Raw genomic sequence first — 12,346 nt, 5'->3', positions numbered from 1 at the left:
CCCGAAAAACTGACAAACCGACAGACAAGACAGACAGAGATACTGATTAACAGACCAAAATGCAAAAAGACAGATCGACAGACAGACAGACAGACACTTCGAGAGACGGAAAATTCGGGCGATGGACAGCTACATGGTCCTCCTTAGAAGTGTGACAAACTGGCACACATTTTAATGTGCTAAATGTTTATGTTTTAAAGACAATGAAATAAAAATCTCCACATTTTGTTGGGGTGCACATTAAATATTCTTACTACAGTTTAAATAAATGATAATCATTGTACTTTTCAAAGTACAACTTTAGAATTTCTGTCGGTTAAACAATGTCATTTTGAATTCATTGCGAACATATCCTTAAAGGGGCTTGTTCACACTTTGATAAATTGACAAAATTGAAAAAAATTGTTTCGGATTTGCAAATTTTCAGTGTATTATGATATTTGCTTTAAAAAAAAAATACCAAATTGTTTCCATGCTCTAAAATTTCCATTAGGTGCAACTTTTGACGATTTGAAAACCTGAAAATTATAAAGCGTCTCAGACGCGAAATGAGTTATTTTTAGTCAGAAATTGTGAATGAAATCCCAACTAGTATACCAGAATGCAGCCTGCGCATGCGCTCTGCGCTTATCCGCTTTTGGTTTACAAACAAATGCATCTCATTTCTGTGATCGAAAATATAAATAAAGAGAAACAAAAGCCGGAGCCAGCGACATCGCTCGAATTTATTCAATCTTGGCGACAAGACTGAGTGTTTGCAGAACCATAGGAGTATCGTTGGAAGAGACGAAGACAGGGTAATGGCTTAAACAAACGAATTGTAAGTCATATTTTAGAAGCTACGTTTAGTTTTTGGCAAGTTTTGCCTGTTTACAAAGGAATTTTAGCAAAAGTTTGGATAGGTATTTAGTTTTATTGTATGGATATTTTACTCTGCAACGAAACCAGATACGCACTGATAACATAATTTGTTCATTGCGCGTTTTAAAATAAGCCTTTATGCCCCTATGCCAAGATGTTCGTATCAATTTAATGAATTCGTTATAACGTATAAGGAACACTCCAACACGAGTCAAATGAAGCATAAAATTAATGATAAATGATGAATTATGAATGATTAATTTATTCGGTATATATTTTATTATAAAATATACTGGTATGCAAATGTATATGTTATATTATGTAATCAATTATCATGATATGATAATATGATTATACAGTTTATTCCCTGATTTTAACATCAATTTTGTTGTTTCTTTAAATTGATATGTGATCAATTTTATATTCTAAAACAAACCTTCTTTTTAAGGTATTTAGGAAGACGTGCCGGTCAAACTATTGCAAGTTTGATTGTTCAGCATAATGTTAGAACAACAAACTCTTCACCTATGCACGGTCATCAGCCCCCGCCAGGTCCTGGCCTGTCATTTGTGTCACAAGGAAGTACCACACCTGGTCATGTGTCAGGAATTGGAGAGATAACATCTTACTTAGAGTATGCAAACAACCCTGTCTTAGCATATTTTAATTGTTAAAATAATATATTTATATTCAATAAGATTCTATGTGCTTCCTAAAGTTCTTTGGTAATATAATTGCTTTATCATTTTTTTTACCAGAAACTTTTTATGTTATGAAAACCAGAAGATATCCGATAGCTGGTTTGTTTTCTCAACCGTTCAGATAACTTGCATGGTGATTGGTCATAAAATTATTTCAATGCCATTCTCCTCCAATCTCTAGTTGTACAGTTATTGTCAGTTAGTGACTCAAGTATGATAACTTAATCATATAATAAGCTCATACTGATGAATCAAGAAGCCAAGAAAAGTATTGGTAGGTTCATAAGTTAATACTGGTGAATCAAGTAGCCCAGAAAAGTATTGGTAGGTTCATAAGTTAATACTGGTGAATCAAGTAGCCCAGAAAAGTATTGGTAGGTTCATAAGTTAATACTGGTGAATCAAGTAGCCCAGAAAAGTATTGGTATGTTACCTGATTGGCATGATATGAATAAAATAATGTTTAAAATAGCAAACAAATTTCATACATAGTTTTTATGATAAGTTTTAGTGTACATTTCAAAATTACAAATATGCTTATATGTTATTTCAGAGTAAATTGAAGGCAGCCAACAATTGGACGGTGGTGCCAATCAATGAAAAGAAGGGATACACGTACATGCACTGAGTACACAGAGATCATCAAGGAAAAAACCCTTCGATCAAAGTTCCATTTTGATTCAGCTTATCCAAAGCTGATTGCCTCTACAATTGCCCCTTATATATCCACCTGCGGCTAATGAGGAGCTGCAATATCCAATAGGTCAAGGGCAAGCAATCCGGAAACAATATGAAGATTTACTCATACAAATTGGTACATGGTGTATGTAACTATGTTGTTTTAACTAACTTCAACATACCATTATTATGAATTAAAAAATTGACAAAGCTGAAATCAATGATAACTGACTATGGGTAGGAACATGTTGTGTGAATTTGGCAGCATGGTTTTATAGGATGTATACCATTGAGTATGAAAGTGCATGTGTGACCCTGGCTGTTTTGTCAGTCAGTAGATGACTTTAGTATTTGAAATGATGCTTGAATTTATTTGTTTAATATGAAGGCGTGACCAAATGTGTGACATTATGGTCGACTGTCCTGTCATCATCATGGTGATAAAATGTGATTTTAATAAGTGAACTGCTTATAAACATAGGGCAGAAATATCATTGATAAAATACTGATGAACATAGCATACAAGTGCCCTGAAATGCCATGAGAATATGTATTTGAGTTTTAAGTGTGTAAGGTATTGTGAATTTTGTTAATTGTTTTGTTATAAAAATATAGGATCCAAAGTATTCAATCATAGATCACTCTGAAAAAGAAGAATAAGTAAAAACCTTGTCTGGCAAATAACTACATAAACAATGGGCCAAGTTCCAGATTTTTTTGTCACAAGTCAAGACCATTAACAGGAATTGTTGACTCTCATAGGTGTTATGTATCATTATTTGTGTTGAGTTTTTTATGGGAGACGCATGATCAAACATGGTGAATTAATTGTTTTGTTATTACAATAGAGGATCCAAAGTATTTGATCATAGGTCACTCTGAAACAGAAGAATTTGTGAAAACCTTGTCTGGCAAATAGCTAAATAAACACTGGGCTCAGCATTTTCCTGATTTTTTTTGTCACAAGTAAAGACTATGAAAAGGAATTATTGACTCTTTTAGGTATAAGCTACCATAGTCAATGTTGAGTGCGTGCTGCACACCACATTTGTTTATGTTCCATTAACAATGACATCAAAGCACAATGCTATATATAGATTATGTATTGTTTTCCATTGTTTATCAGTCTATAAACAACCATTTATTGTAATAGCCTTACATAAACTGTCATAAAGATGATAAAGTGCTGTTTATCCATAAATAAAAAATTGGTGGAATTCAGAAATAATTTGATCTGTCAAATGTTGAAAGTTGGAAACATTTATTCAAAATGATATCAATTATAGTTTTGTTTCATGAATATAGAGTATTATGTTTTGTGTTCATTATGCTATGGATTTTGTTGTTTTGGTTTAAAATGTTTTAATAAATAGCATGAAGAAATAAGAAGCTAGTTGTTCAATTTTGATTTATTATTACATGTATATTACACAGAAAAACATTACTGCAAGAATGTTAAGTGAACACCTTATTATAATACATGTTGAGTTCAACACTGAACAAAAGAATATGCATCAATTAAAAACGACTCAAAATACATTATTTTATGAAACTGCATCATGATTCAAAAGTTAAAGAGCATATAGACAGCTAAAACCTAAATAGGTGAGCCTTGCCCTGGGAAAATGGGGCTTAATGCATGTGCGTAAATTGTGGTACGAGATTAACATGTGCTGATCATACCAATCAGGCAGACAAATGCTGCTTTATTGTATTTTTTGTTGAAAGGGAGTCTCTTAGAGAAAATCCAGATAAGGCGGAAAGTGTTGCCCCTGATTAGCCTGTGCAGTCTGCACAGCCTAATCTTGGACAACCTTAAGTACATGCATTAAACCCCCTTTTCCCAGAGCGAGGCTCAAATATTTATTAAATGATTGATTAAGTCTTCCACATAACATCTTTTAAGAAACTTTCAGTAAAACATGTTTATTTGATGACAGGCACGACAAAATCAGTAGTAAATCCATAGTATTAATTTGTGTTACATTATACTACTTACATATTGTTGCTGGTTATAAATGTGGACAAAGTTTGAATATGCATTGCTAAAATACATGTTAATTTTCTAAGAACTGCCCCTTTTATTTAAGGAATACTGTATGTATGCCCCTGTAATATTTCTGACAAAAGAACAAGATAAATAAATAATGATTAATAGAACAGTAAACTTGGTTTTCATTTTGTATACAAAGAATAATAATGTTCTTATTATTTACACTATATTGAAAGAAATAAGATTACATCATTTAATAAAGAATGCATTACTGAAGATTCAAATTTAAAACAACCGTTTATCCACTTAAATGTTGCAAGCATTCTTAAACAACAAGACTAAAAAAGCTGTTAACAATAATTTTATTAACTACTTCCTTTCAAAAAAAAGGCAGGTACAGTTTTGTTGTCGTCCCGTTGAAGGTGTCCATGTATCCAAAGGATGTACTGTGATCAATCTGTGTCCTCCACATCTTCAGTGCCAACACGTTGTTCCGAAAACGTTTCCTGGATAAGGAGGGTGAGAGGATCAGTCACCACTTAACCCTTTTTCTGAAAAATATGAACACATAAAAAACTCAAAACACCTTGCTAAATCTATCTATATATATATATATATATATATATATATATATATATATATATATATATATATATATATATTAGCTGTTATTGTCCAACTTTTAAGATGCAGGAACATAATGGCCACTGTTTCGACAGTAAATGAGTTAAATTTTCTACACTTTTGATTTTAAGCTGAGACAATTACATGAGTAGTTTTACGTGTTCTATATTCATATTACAAGCAACAATATTTGATAAGGATAAAATGCATTATTAATTCCGTTAAACAGGCCCACAGGCAAATAAAATATTTGATATAGATAAAATGCATTAATAATTCCGTTAAACAGTCCACACTGACAGAAAAATAACATATTTGAAATATGTGCATTATTAATTCTGTTAAACAGGCCCACAGAAAAATAAACATAAAAAATGGGTCATATTCAACAACAGTAAACATACTGGTCTGTGGCTTGTACAGTATTGTCAGGCCATGCCACAACAAAGCTGGTCTTCATCATGGTCTACCAAATGGACAATTCTTGCAAACACACCATCATGGTTAGCTTGAGGATGGTCCAAGCTGGACCAGGACAGGCTGTCAGTGATAACTGCTGACTGTCTGGCAGCAATTTCCTTCAACAGCTCCTATGCTTCCGTACAAGTAAGGTGGTCTATGATATCCTTGAAAAGACATTTCTGCATTTAACAATAAATGTTTTGAACATAAAGCTAATATATTGACACAAGATGTAGCTACATGTACATATAGAATTTTTTATTTTTCATGACACCATTTTTAAACATTCCTGTCAGTTTTTTTGTAAAATTTCAATATTCACCTAGTGTAGTGTAGGATCATTTTTTTAATTCTTTGCTCATGTAGCAACACAGTTTTACATACAAAGACTTTGTTTTATATATCAACAATTAGTGCGTTGAACTGTGTTTTTGTCTGTTTCCATTCAAGAATATTGAGAAATGACATAAAAAAAGTCAATGAAATCTCAACTTGCCTGAATATCTGAAAACATTATCTACAAATTATTTCAATATTCTCAAATGAAATCAACAGAAATAAAATGCAGCTTAATAAGTATACCTTTTCTGTTTCTTGTACCAAAGTGACAAAATCCAGTGATCCCTTCTTCATAAACTTCTTGGTTCAATTATGGTTGTATCCTATTGAAAAAGTAAATACACAATTTAAACCACTTTTTAAAACTATTTATGATCTCTATTAAAAAAGTGAGTTGTAAATATGTGGTATTATTATCTAATAAGTTTTCTTCGACATTCAGGAAATCAAATCCTGAGGATATTCAAAACAATTGAAAACAGAGGAATATCCAGAATATTCTTGGCTTTTACAAATATAATGATACATGCATTTCAGATGACCTGTATTTGATTTATTCAAAATACAATGTACTGTTGAAATACACATTTATCAAAATATATACGTGCCTTGCTAAATTAACAAAGAATATAAAGATAAAATACTTTAAATAAAGAAACAATAAGATGAATGAAAATAAATTGGGGCGAGTTGTCTCTTGGTTGGAGCGAGTGACCATATGTTTGATGCGAGTTTGTTTTGGGGCAAGTTGGTATTTGGGCGAGTTGTCTGGCGCCAGCTACATGCATTTGATGCCATGAATTACTAAACTGTGTTACTATTTTCAAAAATATTTTGGTTATTCAGTTTATTTATAAAATAGCTGTGCAGAAGAAACTGATATAAATACATTAACCCTTTGCATGCTGGGAAATTTGTCATCTGCTAAATGTCATCCGCTGAATTTCTAAAATTAGCCATTTCTTCGATTTTTTTCAAAGAATACTATCAGAATAGCAAACAGTTTGGATCCTGATGAGACGCCATGTTCTGTGGCGTCTCATCTGGAACCAAACTGTTTGCAAAGGCTTTCAAACTTCGGTTCCAGCGCTTAAAGGGTTAAATATGAGATTTGGGTTTAAATTATTAAACTACCAGTACCATTCAAATGCATTTTAGTTAATAATAAATGTCATTGTCATATAACACACATTAATGAATATGTCAATAAATGCACAGCATCTTGAAATGCCTGCCAACAAATAATGTTGTCACTGTCAGTTATGAGGAAAGAAAAAGATACTGTAATGTTTAAATGATCTCAGTACTCCAAGGCTAATGATAAATTTAATTTATTTGCGCGAATACTAAAGTTAATTCTGTATTCAACTTGGCTTTAAATTTTACTCTCTGTCGGTAACTTAAGTGTAAACGAGAGAATCAGTATTTACGCGTTCTGTGATGTATATGCATATACTTATGTAACGAAAACGAATCATTTGATCAGTAATACTATTTTAATCTACTTTTATAAAAAAAAAATCATATGCACTATTGAGTTTTACAATACAAAAACATATATTACCTTCTTCTTCCGTGTTTGACAATACAGATTCCGCCATATTTGTTGTTGTTGTCACAATGCGTGTTTATATTTAAATTTATATTTAAAATCTATATTTAGTCGGGGAAAAAACCGATCCAAGGGTCAGTGGTTCGAGCCATGGTGCGGCTTACTTTTTTCTTTCTTATTTTAACTTTATTTTTGTTTTATACTGGAGCACGTTATTTGCGATGTTTAAATTTATGAATTTAAAGCATGAAATGAAAAACTTAAAAAAAATGCAATTTAAGTGTGAACAAGCCCCTTTAAGTAATTAATACTTAACAATGTTGCCTACAAGGTATTATTACTAAATGACGTAATGCAAAGGAGTATGGGAAAATCCAGTGCATTAGCTTTGTTGTCAGTGTCTCTAAATTTTTGGATACTGTATGGGAGTATTTTTTAACATCTTTATGTTCAGACACGAACTTTCTTATTATTCGCCAGTGTCTGAAAACTTAAAATAATTACGATATCCGTTCGCGCACTTATTATTTAGCGCCAGAATAAAACCACAATCGGGATTATTAATAACAGGTTTATGGCAGGGTGTGAAATTATCTTAAACTCTATTGTTACGGTGAAACAATGCATGGTGCTGCGCAAGTTAACAGTACACACACTAGTGTCATTGGAAGATAACAAATATTATAAAACATTAAAGACACTGAAAACACAAGAAACACAGACTGTATCATATATTCATTTTTCTATAGTTCGAAATATCACATGGTAAAAATTGATAAGTGTAGTTGCATATATATATGCAGTAAAGATATTACAATAAACAGTTTGCGTGTCAATAAAATAAAAGTTAATTTACATTCATACATGCAATTTAAATTTATTCTGCATTTTTATTTTGTTTTATAAATGTTCCAAAGTAACAAAGTTTAATTGAAATAAATAAATAACCATGTATGTAAGGAATTATGATTTGCTAAAAACAAATTAATACAATGGCTTAATTAAATAATGATTGAAATATATAAATTTACATCAGTTTCGGTCTTTTCAGACCTGCCACTCATTGACATATTTTCCGTGTAAGCAAATTGACTCTGCCACTAAAAAACACTGGAGCTCTCTTCCGCTTTGCTACATATGTGTCCGTTATCGCACTAACGGCGATGGAACGTTCGACTAATGGATGGGTTAAGAATGTCTGCGTCAAGCCGCGCAAACAAGAGTGGCCAAAATTGACAAAGTATGTTGATCGCGAAAGATTGTACGTTAAAGATTTCAAAATCCAAACCACTCTTCATAACGTTATCCAACATCACAAGCGGGATGTTGTCGGCGACACACTTGCTGTTCATTTTCACTGTACTGACAAAACAGCATTCCACAGTTCTCTAGACGGGGATTGTCTGTTCAATTCAGTATCGACGCTTCTAGCCGATGATGAATCTCGCTCAACAGAATTCAGATATCGTTGCTGAATCGATTAGGTTCTGAACAAATCTGACACCATGCGCCAATCACAATTTAAGCGCCTCACCGTAATACGCCCTTCATACGACAATGACTGTATCAGCTTTGCCAAGCCTGGATCCTTCACATCCACGCACATGTTCAAAGCACTTTCAAGACTGCTGAATCTTCCCATCAAAGTAATGATTCCTTTGGCGAACGGTAGCAACAACTACAGTTGGGAGGTGACAAATACGATCCTAAGACCACAACTGGCGGACCCAGAGAGCGGTACCATCACATCGATATGGGCAAGTATGGCGCTCCCAACAAAGCCACAAACATCAAACATCAACATGGGACCCCAAGCATATCGTGCCGATGGTAGACAATGTAAAGACTGAGGAGGTCCAGTCAATGGCAGAATTCAATCATAACCGTAGTTTAACACCGGCTGTAGCGCCACAGATCTGTACAAAAAGCAAGTATAGTACGCTTGACATTGATAAGGATGATGAAATTGACACCGAATGCCATCCAAATGACGCAAAATCAGATGAAAACGTCGGCCAGCATCCAAATCAGGTTGTGGCGCTTTGTGCATCAACATGTGCAAATGATGATGACAAAACATGGTGATGATGCTGCTGCTGCTAATGATGATCATTTGTTTTCTGATGTTGATTCTTCTGTTTTAAATAACAATGTTGTTGTTGATGATGATGATTATTCTTATTATTATGATTACGATGATGAAAGTGACACTGATGTACATACATTTCAAAACATCGATGAAGAAACACTTGACATTGATGATAATGATGATGGTGATGGTGATGATGTTGATGATGATGATGATTATGATGATGATGAGGAGGAGGAGGAGGATGAAATCGTCGGCAAACACGCAAAACGGGATGTTGCGCTTTGCGCACCGACATATGGAAATGGTGATGACGAACGAAATAGTGATGATGATGCTGCTGCTACTAAAAACGATGATGATGTGATTGACTCATCTGTTGTAAATAACAATTCGGATGATAATAATGATGATGATAATGATGATGATCATGGTGATGATGCCTCTGCTGCTGCGGCTGCTGCTACTTAGGATAATGCTGGTGCTGATGATGATGGTGATGATGATGATGGTGAGCACACTCATGTACTTATGATGAATCAATTAGTAGACATTAAAATGGGGCGTTTATGGACACTGAATCTGTTATCTATTTGCTGATAGAAAAACTTCGGTTGCTAAGTGCATTCCCGCTGGCTTAAAGAAAATGTCTACTTTAAAATTGAAAAAAAAATCTATATAATCGATTAAAAAAGAAACACGGTGAATTTTCGGATGATTGTGGAGTATGGGTGTCTTCATCAGTAACATCTTCCAGATCATATTTTGTACTTGTTAACTCTGGCACAATAATGTATGTGGGTTTTTTTGTGTCAGGGAGTGTACTGATCAAATAAATATGTTAGAGGCAAAGTTGAAAACAGTCCATTGTGCCCGCAGCCCACTGTTAATAGAGTTGTTATAAAACAACGGTCAATTTGTCATTAAAGGCAGACGAAAACGAAAAAACGCGTGTCATGGCTTTCCAACGACAGCATTCTGCAAAGTCCCTTAACGTGTGTTGTGTATATAGACACATATGTAGACATTTTGGAGATCAGAAAATACACGATTGAGACTAGAAACTGACCACCTTGTTTGCGAAAATTCCTGGAGGCACTAATGGTGGGTAATGGACAGTCTACATTGATGTCTCTAACACAACCTTGACTCGAGCGCACTGTCAATCACTCATGTTACTCATGTCTTAACTTCCTCGTTCTAGATGCGCTGACTGATAAATTCAACAAATTGTTTCTGTGGATATTGGTTATACACTTACATTTGCTCCAAAGTTGCCCACCTTTATTCTTTCAGTGCTTCTTGTGTTTCAAACATAGTAGATATCTGAGAAAATCTATGGGGTTTTGGACCACCGCGGAGTTCAGAGGCCCTATGATATTGGCCTCCTTCTTAATTATAATCCTAGGATTGAATGTATGTAGACTAACTAGGATATTAGTATTTATTTATTTATTTATTTATTTATATGGACTTGTGCTAGGTTATTTGCAACATTCCATATTGGTTGTATATACAGTAAGGCAAAATATAATTCTGCTATCCAACATCTGTCTTATGGGTAACTTTTCGAGTCAAGTCAGTATACTTCATTTATGTTGATGTCATAATTGAAAAACAGAATTTCTGTCCTTATAACTTATGGCTTTATGATGGTCAAATCGACTTTGCAAAAACAGCTTTAAGTTATTTGCTTGGAAGCATTGGCTAATTTTATTGCAGTTCTTTAGTTAAGTCATTCTATAACGAGGAACCGGATCCATACTGGAATGCCACTATATAAACTGGCGTGCCATCACGGTCTTTTTCCCACTAGGGTTTCTTTGGGACGAAGGATTTCACAATCTTTTGATGATAAAATGGGATCCCGAGATCTCGAAACACATCGTTTCTCACTGGCTGTACTTAATGAACACTGAAGGATTGATACCGAGGGAGCAAATTATTGGAGCAGGAACGAGGGACCGTGTTCTAGCAGAAGTCGTAGTTCAGAGATACCAGAACGCCAATCCACCCACTTTCATCATTCCGATGAAAACACTGGTTCCGTACATTTTGCAAAGTGCAAAAGAAGAGCAGGCCTTAAAGCAAATCATGAGCAGATTGAAAACTTCATTTAACTGGTACAACACCACTCCTCTCGGATTAATAACGTTCCCGTATCGGATAACGGCTTGCTCGATGCATTTCACTGTCAGAGAAGAAACAACAGTACTGTGACTACGGTCTCCACACTGACAGAGTGAAGCTGGAGAAACCCCAACCTAAACCGAATCATGCCCCGGTGCAGTTGGAGAAAAAACAAGATGTGTACAGTGAACCAGAGCTTGGATTTGTGAACGCTTTCGGTTATGTGAGATTGTTTCCAGTGTTGTTGAATATCGTTGAACCTACCTCACCAAAATTAATTAAGATTTTAAGAAATATACGCAAAGAAAAACTTGTCTGAACCGACTTTGGTTTACGCTCTCTCGGTCAGACGACGCCCTTGTATAATCGTTACAATACTGAACATGACCCGCCATATTGGAGGGATGCCATATGGATCAATATGAACTATCTTCCGCTGGGTGCACTAGACTATTTAAGAAAGCCCACCCCCCGAGCCTTATCCGCCCCAGGCAGACGGAATGTACGTCGAGCTGAGAAATAACTTTATCTATAACATGTATAATCAGTAAGTAAAGACTGGCTATATATTGGAGAATTACATTGACAAGACTGGAGTGGGTAAAGGGTGCCATCCATTTACCGGATGGTCAGCTCTGGTTACACTTATTATGTCCGAAATATATGAATTACATTTACATGTATAATCTAGGAATGTGTTGTTTTTTTTATAAATATTAAACGCTTAAATCCATGGCAGCTTCAAAAGCGTGTTATGCATGTAGCATTATTTTTAAATTAATGGACCGGTATGCCAGGTTACCAGTTTGACTTAAATATGGCACTTTAAACAATGTTATAAACTGAAGTAAAATAACTGTGTTGTCAAAATGTTTCATAATTATAAACGATTATTTCCTGACATTGACTTTACTATA

At 34.3% G+C, this 12,346-nt stretch overlaps 2 long non-coding RNA genes and 1 pseudogene across 2 annotated transcripts; 2 read left to right on the top strand and 1 right to left on the bottom strand.

Annotated features, from left to right (window-relative positions):
• Nucleotides 1-665: 665 nt before the first annotated feature.
• LOC127862200 (uncharacterized) lies at nucleotides 666-3,494 on the top strand. The gene is made up of 3 exons (XR_008040496.1): nucleotides 666-820; nucleotides 1,310-1,495; nucleotides 2,116-3,494. It is a non-coding gene; the product is annotated as an uncharacterized LOC127862200 (long non-coding RNA).
• Nucleotides 3,495-3,995: 501 nt separating this feature from the next.
• On the bottom strand, nucleotides 3,996-5,974 carry LOC127862203 (uncharacterized). Its single transcript, XR_008040499.1, has 3 exons — nucleotides 5,902-5,974; nucleotides 5,262-5,483; nucleotides 3,996-4,784 (listed from the first exon to the last, which is right to left on the bottom strand). It is a non-coding gene; the product is annotated as an uncharacterized LOC127862203 (long non-coding RNA).
• A 3,063-nt stretch (nucleotides 5,975-9,037) lies between these two features.
• On the top strand, nucleotides 9,038-12,115 carry LOC127862831 (uncharacterized; annotated as a pseudogene).
• The last annotated feature ends 231 nt before the right edge of the window (nucleotides 12,116-12,346 follow it).

This window comes from Dreissena polymorpha, chromosome 16 (genome assembly GCF_020536995.1).
Source record: "Dreissena polymorpha isolate Duluth1 chromosome 16, UMN_Dpol_1.0, whole genome shotgun sequence".
In the NCBI taxonomy this organism is placed as follows: Eukaryota; Metazoa; Mollusca; class Bivalvia; order Myida; family Dreissenidae; genus Dreissena; species Dreissena polymorpha.
The sequence above is the reverse complement of the archived record's forward strand: the minus strand, read 5'-3'. Positions and strand labels throughout refer to the sequence as shown.